The sequence below is a fragment of the Mesoplodon densirostris genome, chromosome 8 (genome assembly GCF_025265405.1).
Source record: "Mesoplodon densirostris isolate mMesDen1 chromosome 8, mMesDen1 primary haplotype, whole genome shotgun sequence".
NCBI classification, from domain to species: domain Eukaryota; kingdom Metazoa; phylum Chordata; class Mammalia; order Artiodactyla; family Ziphiidae; genus Mesoplodon; species Mesoplodon densirostris.
The window spans coordinates 94,802,326-94,815,463 of NC_082668.1; the positions used below are offsets into that span (position 1 = coordinate 94,802,326).

The 13,138-nt window shown below is 40.8% G+C and overlaps 1 long non-coding RNA gene across 2 annotated transcripts in view; it reads right to left on the minus strand.

Moving 5' to 3' along the window:
* The window catches only part of LOC132495087 (uncharacterized), a 355,499-nt gene that overhangs the window by 40,909 nt on the left and 301,452 nt on the right, over nucleotides 1-13,138 (minus strand). For both annotated transcript variants that reach the window (XR_009533204.1, XR_009533203.1), the window contains one exon: nucleotides 9,911-10,013. This is a non-coding gene — a long non-coding RNA (uncharacterized LOC132495087). The remainder of the gene's footprint in view (nucleotides 1-9,910; nucleotides 10,014-13,138) is intronic.

The window sequence follows — 13,138 nt, forward strand, 5'->3', positions numbered from 1 at the left end:
GGGCTTGCCACAAGATTTGAAGCTGAGCTTAAGCACAGCTTGACTATGTATTTTAGTCTTCCAGCCTCTCAAAGACATGGTGACTGCTTCAAGGCAGTCTTCTGTTTCTTGGTCAAACAGCACACCACTAATGACTGTGTGGACAAAATCAGAGATGGCCTTGGACTCCGAGTGGGCAATGATCACCTGTGCTGGTGAGCAGGACTTCCCTGGAGCACCCGGTACCTCATGTTCCACTTGGCCATCCCTCTCCTGTGCTCCAGGCAAGCTAACCACAGCCCTGTGCCCGCTCCACTTCCCCAACCCCATGTGTCACCCTCAACTGACACATGCAACTGACCTCATCTTTCTAAGGCTTCTTTTCTTCAAGAGCAATATGAGGATTTTAATAATGCCTACCCGCAGGGTTGTAGGAACATTAAATGAGATTTGTTATATGAAAATCTATCTATGTAAAATGCCTATTACAGAGTAAGCTCACAATTAAATGTTATTTATTTTTATTTTAGCTATCTTGTATTTTTTCTCTCCTGGTTCTTCTCTCTTCATTCTACCCTTACATCTTCCAGTTCTCTCTCTCTCTAGTTCCCTCTCTCTCATACACATACACACACACACACACACACGCACACATTTGCAAATCCCTGAAGACAGACTCTCTGATTTATTCATTCAAGCATACCTTTCAGCATCTAGCACAGTGTTTTGCTTAAGTTCACACTCCGTACATGCTTGCTACCCTAACAATATTAATAATATAATAGCTACTAGTAACATTTTCTGACCTCTTGGTATGAACCAGGCACTATGCTAAGTATCATCACCTCATTTAATTCTTACAACAGGCCTCTGAGACAAGTACAGTTTTATCTTCATTTTATGGGAAACTAAAGTTTAAACATGATCTATATCTTGCTCAAGGTCATACAAACCTCATAATTGGGCAGCCAAGATACAAAGAATCAGCCTAGATTTGGAGGCTCAGCTCTTAATTTCCACTGTGTTGAGCTGATTTTGTCAGCTTTCTCCTCTTCTAGACTGGGCTCCATTAAGGGATCAGTCATGAGCATGTACTCACTCTTAGATGAATGACCCTTAGGCTCTCAATCTTTGGTGTTTCAGTAAGTCCAGAAGTATATGCGACCTCTAGTTTACAGCTACCCAAAAGTCACCTGTCTGCAAACTCCTGGGTCGTTACATAAAACCATCCAAAAAGACTTTACAATTGCGTACCCCATAAAGTTAATTTCACCTTGAGAGAATGTGTCTGAGGGAGGTGATGCACTTAGTTATGTATTCAGGTTGGTGGCCACAGTAGATGGAGCTGTCCTGTCATCCTTGACAGCCTGGCTCACTGGCAGCCTTGCTCCATCACGCTGTCACAGGCCAGAGATGGCCTCCCCGTATTAGTTCAGAACAGTTATGCTTCCTGATGGTCCAAGCCTCACAAACCCCACACCTCCCTTAATTAAAGAAGTAAATTAAAAGGAATATTTCAACCTTAGGGATGAATTATTTTAGTAATTTGAGATTGAAGCTTTATTGGATAAAAGGACACACATGGGTTTATTAAAAATGCTGCCTTCCTGCATAGCACAGGGAGATCAGCTTGGTGCTTTGTGTCCACCTAGAGGGGTGGGATAGGGAGGGTGGGAGGGAGACGCAAGAGGGAGGGGATATGGGGATATATGTATATGTATAGCTGATTCACTTTGTTATACAGCAGAAACTAACACACCATTGTAAAGCAATTATACCCCAATAAAGATGTCTAAAAAAATAAAAATAAAAATAAGCTTTAAAAAAATAAATTGCTGTCTTCATGTACAAGAATCTGTACAAGAGGCTGCCTGAGGTGGCAAGGAGTTTGTGTAGCCAGAGAGATGCACTTGTGAAACAGCAACCAGAGGGGCTAGGACTGAGGTCTTTTGCTGCAGAACATAGCCTGGCTATTTGTTGTACACTTGTCCTTCAGGCACAGCAGCCAGACATTTGGGATCTTCTGTGGTCTTCATTTCAAACTTGCTGACCCTGAGAGCTGTGCTGAACACTACTAGGGTCACAAAGAGTCGGGGTCCTCTCCTCTCAGGATTATGGAGGCTACACGGCTCGGCTCCTTTGCGGTTGGATAGGCCGTATGACTGGTCTGTTGCTGTAAGCAGAGGTACTGTACGTCACTTCCAGGCCAAAGCATTTTATTGTCAGAAGACCCTCCAGCTCTCTCCTCCTCTGTAGAAGTGAGCTTGGAAGCATGTGTTGAGATGACAGAGGGCCCAGTACCCTAGATTCCTAAATGACTTGGTGGAGCCGAGTCCTCCACAGGCCCACGTTGTACATCAGCAAGAAATAAACTTTTTTTGGATTAAGCCACCAACATTTGGAGGCTGTTTATTACCACCAGTAAAACCCAGACAATCCTGATTAATCCAGGAGCTGACTTTTTGTTCAGAAAATGTGGTCCTTCTTTCCAAGTCTTAACACCTTTATCTTTTTTCCAATAACTTTATCCACTCATTCAGTGGTTTACACAGATTTTTTCATGCTTTTGGTATAATCTCGGATGCCTAAGATTGCCAAATGACACTTAATTGGGCAGAGTGGTGGTTTGTCCTTCGTCCACTGATGAATATTGGCACTGTGAAAGAAGTGGGGGAGAAGAAGACAAGAAGAAGACAAGATCGGACTTCTGAAAATAACATGGCAGAATGAGACAGTGAAATACAAGGGGAAAATAGAGAAAACGAAAAAAGAGAACAAGAGAGAGAAAGAATGAAGAAATAAATAAATATAGAAAAGACAAAAAAAAGAAAAGTAGAGAAAACAACAACACAAAAGATAGAAAGTTTATTTCAAGTTAGCTATAGCCAGTTGCTTGCAGTTGGATTCCACTCCAGAAGGTATCTCTCAGGATATCTTTGACCTTCAGCACCTAGTGTATGTGCCTAGCATGTCAGGGTCCTCAAGAAATGTTGGTTGAAATCACAAATAAAGGAATGAATGAACCTTTGTTCTATAATCTTGGAAGCATGTGTTGCTTGAACTGGTCTATGACTATGAATAGGCATTCCATCATACATTTAAAGTCAGTGGAAAAAGCGAGAGGGGAACTAGAAATAATTGACTTTGAATAGCTCCTCACAACCTTTAAACCTGAGTCCTTGAAAAGAGCAACTATGAGGTCAGAACAATTATTCTTTGTCCTAGAAACAGGACATCACTGATGACTCAGAGCAGTCTGTTTAAGATAGTGTTTCAAATAAACTGGGTAGAAATGTCCTTGTTTTGTTTGCCTCTGGCTGGGCTGAACTGAGGGTACAGTCAGCATTGAGGTATCTATGGCCTTGATGTTGTGGAAGGTGACAGGAGGGAAATGGAATCAAATTTGCTGAATAATTTACTTTTGAAAAACTTCAAAGGGGGCAAGGAATAGCAATATTACCAGAGAGTTAATAAGAAGGTGGAGCTGGGAGGCATTCAACTGCCAAGTGGGAACCTCCAGTAGAATATTCACCTGGTTGGGGTAATTCACTTTCCAGAGATATATGACAGGGCTGTGGCAGGGCTGCCCCCCATTCAAGGATGCTCTCTGGTAAAGTCAAGGAAGCCTGTTCTAAGGATATGGAAGGAAGTTAGCCCTTCCTCTGGGGGAAAGTATGAATCCAGTGTCTCCAGTCTGTGGACTTACTTGTGTGTGTGTTGTGTGTGTGTGTGTGCATCTGCATACACGCACACATGCTCATACACACTCATGCAAAGTTCAGATGTCTAGGACTTGTGATGGGAATGGAAAGAACCAAAAAAGCAGAAAGCTGCTGCCTGGCAGGCTGAAGGAGGATGACTGGTGTGGGCAGGAAAACAACATTCTGCACAGTTGCAGGGTATCCTTGTGGATCACATGGAAGCACAGCAAAAGTGCTATACCAGCTTGGCTGCAGTTTTAAAGAAGAGGATTATCTCTTGGGATGAACTTTCTCCTGGGGATGAACATACTCTCTGCATCCAGATTCAGATCCATCAACTTCCACCTGTCGTCTCAAGCTACACTCCTCTCCCATTTCTTATCAAAGGGACAAGCATTCTTGTTTCCTTGGCTCTAAATCACGAGCTTCTCCTCCTCACTCTTCCTTTCATTCAATCTCTTCCCCTTTAAAATGTTTCTTGGATTCACTCTCTTCCTCTCCCTGCCTGGGCATATATCTAGCTGGTCTACCTAATTCCAGATCATTGCCCTTCCTATAGGAAATATAAGACCCACATGCAAATAATGAAATACTATCCCATAATCCAAGACAGAAATGATGAGTGTTACGGTAACAATGGCCCTAAGTACTAGATTTCCCAGACACTTCAGATTTCATGTAGTTTTTAAAATTTTCAATAAAGGTAATTTGTAAAATGCATACGTTGAAAGGTAAAATTTTTAAAATATTATCTGATTTTTTTTTTGCATTTCTTTTTTTCCCCTTTGACCTTCTTCCTCCCCTATTCAGGCAGCTGACCATGTCTCTTGCTCTTTAGCTCAAGGAAGAGATGAAACAGCATTAAGCAGAAGAAGCATTTTCTTCCTGACTTGCGTATTTCAAAAGCACAGCCCCTTGGGGGGATAAAGACATCATTATTAGGGCGGAGGCGAAGGAGGAGGGAGCAAACATGAATATAAGCTAGGCTCTTCCTCTTCACCTCTAACCAAAGGGAAGATCCCCCACGATTGATGGAGGTAGAGGGAGTGAAATTGGTAAATTAGTATGGTTACTTTGGAGGTGAATTTGGCAGTATTTGGTAAGATTGAAACTCTGGAGAAATTTTTACACATATATGTAAAGATACTTGTACAAAAATGTTTCTTGCAGCATGACTTCTAAAGAAAAAAAAACTTCTGACAACTTAAATGTTTATTCACAGAAGAGGGAATAAATTAAGTGTGGAATTTTGGGTCAACCATAGACTATTCTTTTTGTTTTTTGTTTTCTAACTTTTCATTTTATATTGGAGTAAAGCCAATTAAGAACGTTGTGATAGTTTCAGGTGCACAGCAAAGGAATTCAGCCATACATGTCTCCATTCTCCCCCAAACTCCCCTCCCATCCTGTATAGCAATTCAAAGACATTGTTTAAACAACAGGAAGAAATTATAGGGGAATCTAGACCTTAGAATCCAACTGCCTGATAAGCCTTAAGACTTGAAATATAAGTGCCTCGTTTTACAGATGACAAGGAAGAGGCACCTGAAGTTAAATGGTTTCTCAAAACCAGCCTGTTGTTTACATTTCTGACCTGGCCTTTTGTCCATGATGTCATCTGATACCCCAAGCTGCCTGGTATAGTTTTCAGTCTATTCCAGGAAGTAGAAAGTTGTTCCCTCTTATCTCCCCAGTATGCTAGCACAGAAGAACAAGAAGAGGAGGGGAGAGGGGAGGAAGAAGAGGAGAAAGAGAGATGTCACCCCTTGCTCTTGAGGTCACAGTCCAGATGAAAAGCAGAATCAAAATTGGAAGCCATAAAAGCCCCCTAAGTAACCAGTTCTCATATTTCCTACATTCATACCTAAGGGGTCTCCCGGTCCTCTCTGGATCTCCATTTTCTTATTAGCAAAACAAGGGGTTCAACTAGAAGAATTATATCCACCCTTAAGTTCAAAATATTCTTGCAATGAATCTACTTCTAGGTATAGAATCTGGCTGTCTAGATCTTCATTGTTGAAATCTTCACCCATAAAATAATTTTTCACCCACTTTCCCAAATCTTTTGTCCACACCCTAAAATTTTCCCCTGGTTGATCAAACCTAGAGACCATATTTGATGCTTCTTTTCCAATATAATATTTAATTCTCAACACTCCTAAAAACTTGTGGGAAGGATCTTCTGCCTAAGCTTTCAAGAGAGGCACTAAGTAAAAATCTCAACACTAAATGTCAATCCCAGCAGTTTTTCAAAGATGGCAGCCCAATGTCAGTGAAATGGCCTTGGCTCCATCTCTGTGAAAGCCTGAGGTGGGAGTGGAAGTCGTCACAGCCCCGGCACTGACCTCCCGGCATGAGCTGGTGGGCCGAATGGGAGTGGGAGTCAGGAACTCCATGTAAAGTCCTAATTGTGTGACTGACTTGGGCTGTGACATTGGAGGAAACTGTTCCACCTCTAGGCTTCTTTTGCAAAGGAAGAAAATGCTGTAAAGAGAAGTTCTCTGAAAAGCACATTACACTCTACAGGCCAAATGTTACAGTCATTAGGGAAGCAAAAGGAGACTCAGCTTCTTCCTCAGCTACGACTGTAACCTTCTGGGTGTCCCCAGCCACATTGCCAGTGGCAGGATTTCAGAGCGTCACAGCCCAGCCATCAGAAACACATAGACTCTTACGCAAATGGCTCAAATTCACTTTTCACTTTTAAAGTAACACACTTTTTAAAATTATTAATGGTTTAGTTGTGTGACCACCCACGAGTGAAGGGCATTTCCCTCTCCCACATCTTTAATGGAAATAATTAATGAGGTGTTAGAAATTAACAACAATTAACAGTGCATAGGAACAAAGGCAGAAGGTCAGAGACTCCAAAGAAATACAATTTAGCTTCTCCGGTAGAATCTTGCGGTTTCAAGAAAGGAGACCCCAGGAGCATTTTCCCTGTTACATAGGTTGCCATTATACTGATCTTTCAAATGGGAAAAAATACAGACAATGGTTCTAGTAGTCTTACATCTTAACAGTATAGATTTCTCTGATGAATTCTGAGAATTCCTAGCCTTGGTACATCTCTCTCGGACACAAATACAGCTGTCACTCCAGAACATGGGCCCAAACACCATCATTTTTTAAGATTAAGCATGTCAATGGAAGGAAGTAAACTAACTGGCACTTCCATCAAGCTTATTCATTTTGCTCAACAAACAAAATAGTATAACATATTATATTTTTCAGCTTAGTGTTAATAAGCATTGCTTGATATATAGAGCAGACATAATTTAGCAATAGCATGATCATTTTAGATTGTATTGGATTCTAGTGGATTTCTGGTAATAACTGCCACTTTGAGTAATTATTAACATACATCAATTATACAAATTACATGTGTGTGTGTCTGTTTTTTTATGTTTAGCCATAGGATCCCTGCAAGCATTATTGCTAGATATAGGTAAATTCATTAAATAAATTGCCTTAACTTTATCTACCTGATAGATAAGTGCCAAAGAATGTTACCACCGAGGTATTGGGTCTCCCAGCTTCACGCTATGCATTTTTTCCCATTTTCTAAAACACAGCCAGAAGTCCCCGAGCCAAAGTCTCACATATATCCCCAATGTTGAAAATAAAGTCAGAGAGAGTGAGTCAAGCTCAAATATACAAATTGATGATCTCACCAAGGATATCCACCAAGGATATCCTACTAGAAAACGGGCATGGGATAGATCTATTCTGCTTCCATCCACAAACTAATTACAATTATAATTACATTACCTGTAATTATAAACATAATTAATTATATTCCTGCAGTGCTTTAGAGCTTACAAAGTACATTAACAGACATTAATTATTTAACCTCATCAGTACTCTGTGAGGCAGGCAGAGCAAAAAACCCACAGAATGGCACCAAGGGCTTCTCACTGAGCCCAGATCTGTTGCCTCCAGGTGGCCATTTCCTTCTCTCTCTCTCTCTCTCTCTCATGATTATCTCCTTAAACCAAGCTTATGATGAAAGTGAGAAAAGAATCCCAATTTCTAGAGGCAGTGATGGTTCTGGCTTCTTGGTCAAGCAACTTCCAAACAAACCAGCACAAGTGGTGTTCAGAGAAGGAATGAGCCAGAATTTGTGGGAGGGGGTACCAGTCACAGTGACCTCAAGGCCCGGGTTTTGTCCAGTAGGCAGGATCAGCTGGCACTTCCAGAGCCACAGGCCATGTTTTCACAGACAAGAGTCATTAGTAGAATGACAGGCTTTGGGAGCTAGAAGAGCAAACATCTATGGTGCCTCTAAGAGGTGCACCTTGTTGGGAATGCCAAGAGTAAGTCAGAGCCCCACGCAGCCTTGGTAAAGGGAGAGACCCTTGTCATGACACCATGCAGTTCAGCCCTTGGCTTTTGCAGCTTAGAAGCTCAAATGTACAGCCTTCTGCTTGCCTTTCAAGGTTCTCCCCCACACCCACCTCTCAAAATCCAACCTGCCACATCTCTCTAGGCTTATTTCCCCTTATGCCTTCATATCCCAACCACTCACCATCTCACAACCAAGCCACTTCCTATACCTTCTGTGTTGCAGGGCTCCCGACCCTGCCCATCCTTCAAGTCCCAGCCCAAGGCCTGCCTCCTCCGATAGAAGGGAAAGTAGATGTTGGCCCTTCTGTTGAGAACTTAGAGTTTCCTTGGCAAAGAAATTTGTACTCAAATAACGACAATAGAAGTTGTAAGGTGTTCAGGGTCCTAAAACAGTGCTACTTAAAGTGTGAATGAGCGAGGTCAATAGTACCTCGGAACTGGTTAGAAATGTGAACTCTTGGGTCCCACCCTAGACCTACTGAATTAGGATCTTCAGGGCTAGGAATCAGTATTTTAACAAGCCCTTTAGGTGAATAAGATGTCTGCTAAAGTTTGAGAACCCCTGCCTTAAAAGGAGACTTTTATGCCAAGTCAGAAGAGGAAGTACTTCTAGGAGATGGCCCTATAGGACTGATAGGATTCAGACGCCTGGAGATGGGTAACAGGCATTCCAAAGGTGAAGGCAATGGGAGCAGAGACCTGATCCAAGGGGAGTGGTCTGGGAACAGCAAGGACTTCCATATGGCCAGCATCTAGGATGGCTGCAAGAGTTGCTGGTAACTTACAGTAATAACATATTAATGTTATTAAATAATAACAATAATAATAATAACAGTTAACATTTACTAAGCCTTTATCATGTGCCATGTAGATTTCTAGATGTTATTCTAGAATATTCTTTCTCACCAACAACCTTATTGAGTAGAAAGTGTTTATTAGATGATCCCCATTTAAACATAAGGAAAGGGAGGCTTGGAGAAAGTAATTAAACCGTCCAAGTCATACAACTTGGGTTTGAATTTTCACAGCAATGAGGATATAGGTTGAGTTTTAAGCTTGGCAGTCACAGCTTGACTTTAAGGCAATTTGAGAACCATATAGGGATGACTGACACACGGACAGATCAGTGGCAAGGAGACTGGTTGACAGCCATAATCCAGGAGAGAAAGGAAAGGGAGCAAGGATTAGCACTGGGGCAATGGGAATGAAAACAAAGGGGCAGGTTCCAGACAGCACAGGGTCCGAGGAACAGGACTTGACAAGGGATGAGATGGACAGGGCAAAGGACAGACTGGAGTCAAAAACTATTCTGGAAGCTTAGTCTGGGAGGATACTGGAATCATTAACCAAAGAAGAAAACAACAATAATAACAACAAACACATCACCCTCTTCTTCATATTGGACTGTATTTATCAAATACTTATACTCCAGATACTATTTTAAGAGTCTTAGATAAATCAGGTCATATACTTTTTACAACAATCTTAAGATGTAGTTACTATTATCCCCATTTTACAGATGAGAAAACTTATTCTACTCTCATATGAAATAGCACTGGTATCTTTTCAGTGATTGGGCTATTTGTTCCTTGAAAGAATTCAAACGGGTTTCTTCCAAACTTGGAAGCAAACAGAACACAGCCAAGTAAAGCAAGGTTATTTAACCCAGTAGTTGCCAACTTTCTTCATGCACCAGAATCACCTGTGGAGCTTTCCAAATGTGCCAGTGCTGGGGCTCCACACCCAGAGATCAGGATTCAGTTGGTCTGGGGTGATACCACGGCAGCATTTCTCATTTGTTGTTTAAAGCTCCCCCAGCTGTTTAATGTGTAGACAGCGCTGGGACTACAGAATTGGCCAATGGACAAGCATTTATTGCTTACCTACTAGGTGATAGGTGCTGTGCTCCATGCAGTGGTAGATGCCAAGGTGAATAAGATGCTGCGCTAGCCCTAGGAGTTGGTATCTTCCAGGATCTGCATAAGACTACGAGGGAAGATAGAAACAATGTTAGCGAGCAGAACAAAGGAGGTGAATTCAGCTAATGATACAGAATTAATCCCTGGAGCCTGAAGGAGAATCAGGGAGGACTCAAGAAGGACAGTGTTTATACTAAATAAAGCAGATAAGGAAACCATCAGAGATTGCTGTGTAAAGTTATGCGCCCCCTTTGGAGGTTAAATGGTGTAGACCAATTTGTCATCTTCTGCTTCCTTTCTTTGCAAGAGGAGCTCGGAATGGTTTAAGTATCCAGGCCTGGGTCAGGCCCTGGCGCCTACACTGCTGATGGTGGGACATGTCTTTCTCTTGACCAGTGGGAAAAGAAGGAAAACATTTCAGGAGGTGCTGAATCCCAGTGTCTTTATTTGAACTTCCCTGGACCAGGCAAGTTAGTGGTATTTATGGCTTAAAAGAATTTCCAGCTGTAAGTTTATCTTCTTGTTAAAAATCAGCCATCCCCTACCCCAAACAACCAAAGACAATAAATCAAGGCTTAAGTAAGAAGCAAAGACTTATCTCTACAAATAGGAATCCCTATGGTTGCTAACATACTATTTTTTTAGTATCAGGCATCCTAAGAGGTTAAGTGATTTGTGGGTGGGGGTGAGCTTCCCTTCAACTCGGTACACAGAAGGCGTGGAAATGAGACCAGATGTTGTCCGAGCTAAGGGAAGAAGAGTTGGGCTAACATTTCCTGGTGAGTTCCAGGGCCTAGTCAAGGTTTTACCTCTCCCAAATGACACACACTCGGGCTGCTGTTATTCTTAACTGATTCTGCCAATTGATGACTATCCTCTCCAGTCTGGCTCCTTTCTCTTTCACAGAAACAATGGTGTCAAAACAAGCAAGTCTCATTCCTGAGTACTGAATGGATGTACAGTTCTGTCTTTGTCGTCGAGGGGATAACAGCAGAGTATGGTGGCTGCCAACTGGTGCAATAAGCTACTACTATTTTATCAAAATGTAAAAAAAAAAGAAAAGGTGCTATTTGATGCTCACTGACCTCAAATATTCTCTTCCAAGAAGGCTCTGTGCTCTTCTTGTTCACACCTGGGCTCAAGTATAGCATCAACGGTGGGCCCAGATAATGGCCTTTCTACCCTAACACCCAAATTGTGCTCAATCCCCATCCACATTGTATCACAAGAGTTGGGGGTGTCATTTTCCCCCTGTTCAAGGTCAGCCTTATTCACGGGTACAGTAGAAGGAGCCCATGTAAATAGAAGGCCTTTTACACCAAATATGTTTACTGATCTGTCAATGTCACATTGTCTGAAATGTTTTCTTTTCTGAACAATTTCTGAATAATCTTTGGCAATATTTTCTTTTGGAAAATTTGGGAGGATTGCTTACTCTCTCAGAATGTCATTTAAAATGCATATACTCTTTGGGATTTTGGTTCCACATCTTAAGCCGCTTTCTATTATTTATTCCCCATGATACAGCAAGTTTTCCAGTACTATTTATACTAGAAATAATACACACATAGAGTGGTTGAGTCTAATTTAAAACCTACAAGTCATGTTCATGGAAATCACTTATTCTTCACAAACACTACTCCATGTGGGCAGATTGAGCCTTAACTTCCCCGTATTAGAAGTAGCTGCCTTTCTCCTCGGAGTGCTCTTGGCTCTGTCTGTGGTGTAGGACGGGGTGAAAAGTCAAGAGAAGGGAAACGAGCTGTCATCAGCAAAAGTTTTTTCCAGGGAAAGTTAAGCATTCACTCAGTTTTTCTTCCTTTCACAAAGGGAAGTGCACATTGCTGGGGTCCTCCAAAGCTCAAAGGGAAATATGATTCTTTTTCCCTGACAAAGTTTTCTCCCATCCCACCCCTTTTCTTGGGAAATTTAAAAAACACAGAAAAGTTAAACTCTCACACTCATACTTCCCAGAGTTAACAACTATTAACATCTGGTCATATTTTCCTCCAAGTTTTTTTTAAAGAAATAATATGTTTCAGATTCCAAATTCCATCCCTCTCAACCAGTCCACTCCTCCCACACCCACACCCAAGGGAAAGAAAGCCACTTTCATGAGTTGGGTGTGGATCTTTCCAATCTATTAAAAATATATATGTTTTATACACTTATGTATGCAACAAGTAATATATAGTATTACTTTCTATATGTATTTTGTTATTTAAATAAATGACATCATTCTTTATAGTTTCTGCAACTTGCTTTTCTCCCCCACTATTTAGCATTAGGTTTTTGGCAATCTAGCCAAGTTGAGGTATGTAGATCTATTTTGCCTCTTTCCATTATGTATATATCATATTTCCAATTCACTACTGATGAATATTTAGGTTCTTTCCAGTTTCTCACTATTTTCTGCATGCTGCAACAAACATTCTTGTGCATGTCCCTTTGTACACACATACAACCGTTTTCGTAGGAAATATATTCAGTAGTAGAATCTATGGGCCTAGTGTATGCACAATTTCTATTTTACTTAGGTTCTGCCAAAAGACTGAAAGAGACTATACTGATTTACATTCCCATCAGCAGAAGGTGATTGGACCATTTCCCACACATACTGGTCAATACATGATATCAATATTGTCAGACATTTACTTTTGTTTCCAATTGAATGGTTAAAAAAATGGCTAAGTATTGGTTTTATTTCTCATCTCCATGGCTATTAGTAAGTTAAATTATCTTTTCACAGGTTTATTGGCAATAGCAGTTTTCATTTATCATATCATTTTCTTATTTTTTATTGGATTATTATATTTTTATTACTAGTTTGTAAGGGTTTTACATGTACCTTGGATAGTAATCTTTTGCATATGATATACATCTTCTTTTAAAATAAATCTTTTCTTATTTTTGAATTGGTAATATATTCACATGGTAAAACCTAAAGAGTTACAAGAGTACAATGTGAAAAGTATCTTTCTAAGTCTATTACCCTCCGCCCCCCCTATTCATTTTACCTTCTTGGAGAAAAGCAATGTTCTAGTGCACCCTTCCAAAGAGTTCTATGCATATGCAAAAAAATAGTTTCTATGTTCTTCTACAACTACTTTTTGTAAACTCATAAGATAGCATACTATACATTCATTCTGCATCTTGCTTTTTTTCACTTAAAGATATTTTAAAGATCATTCT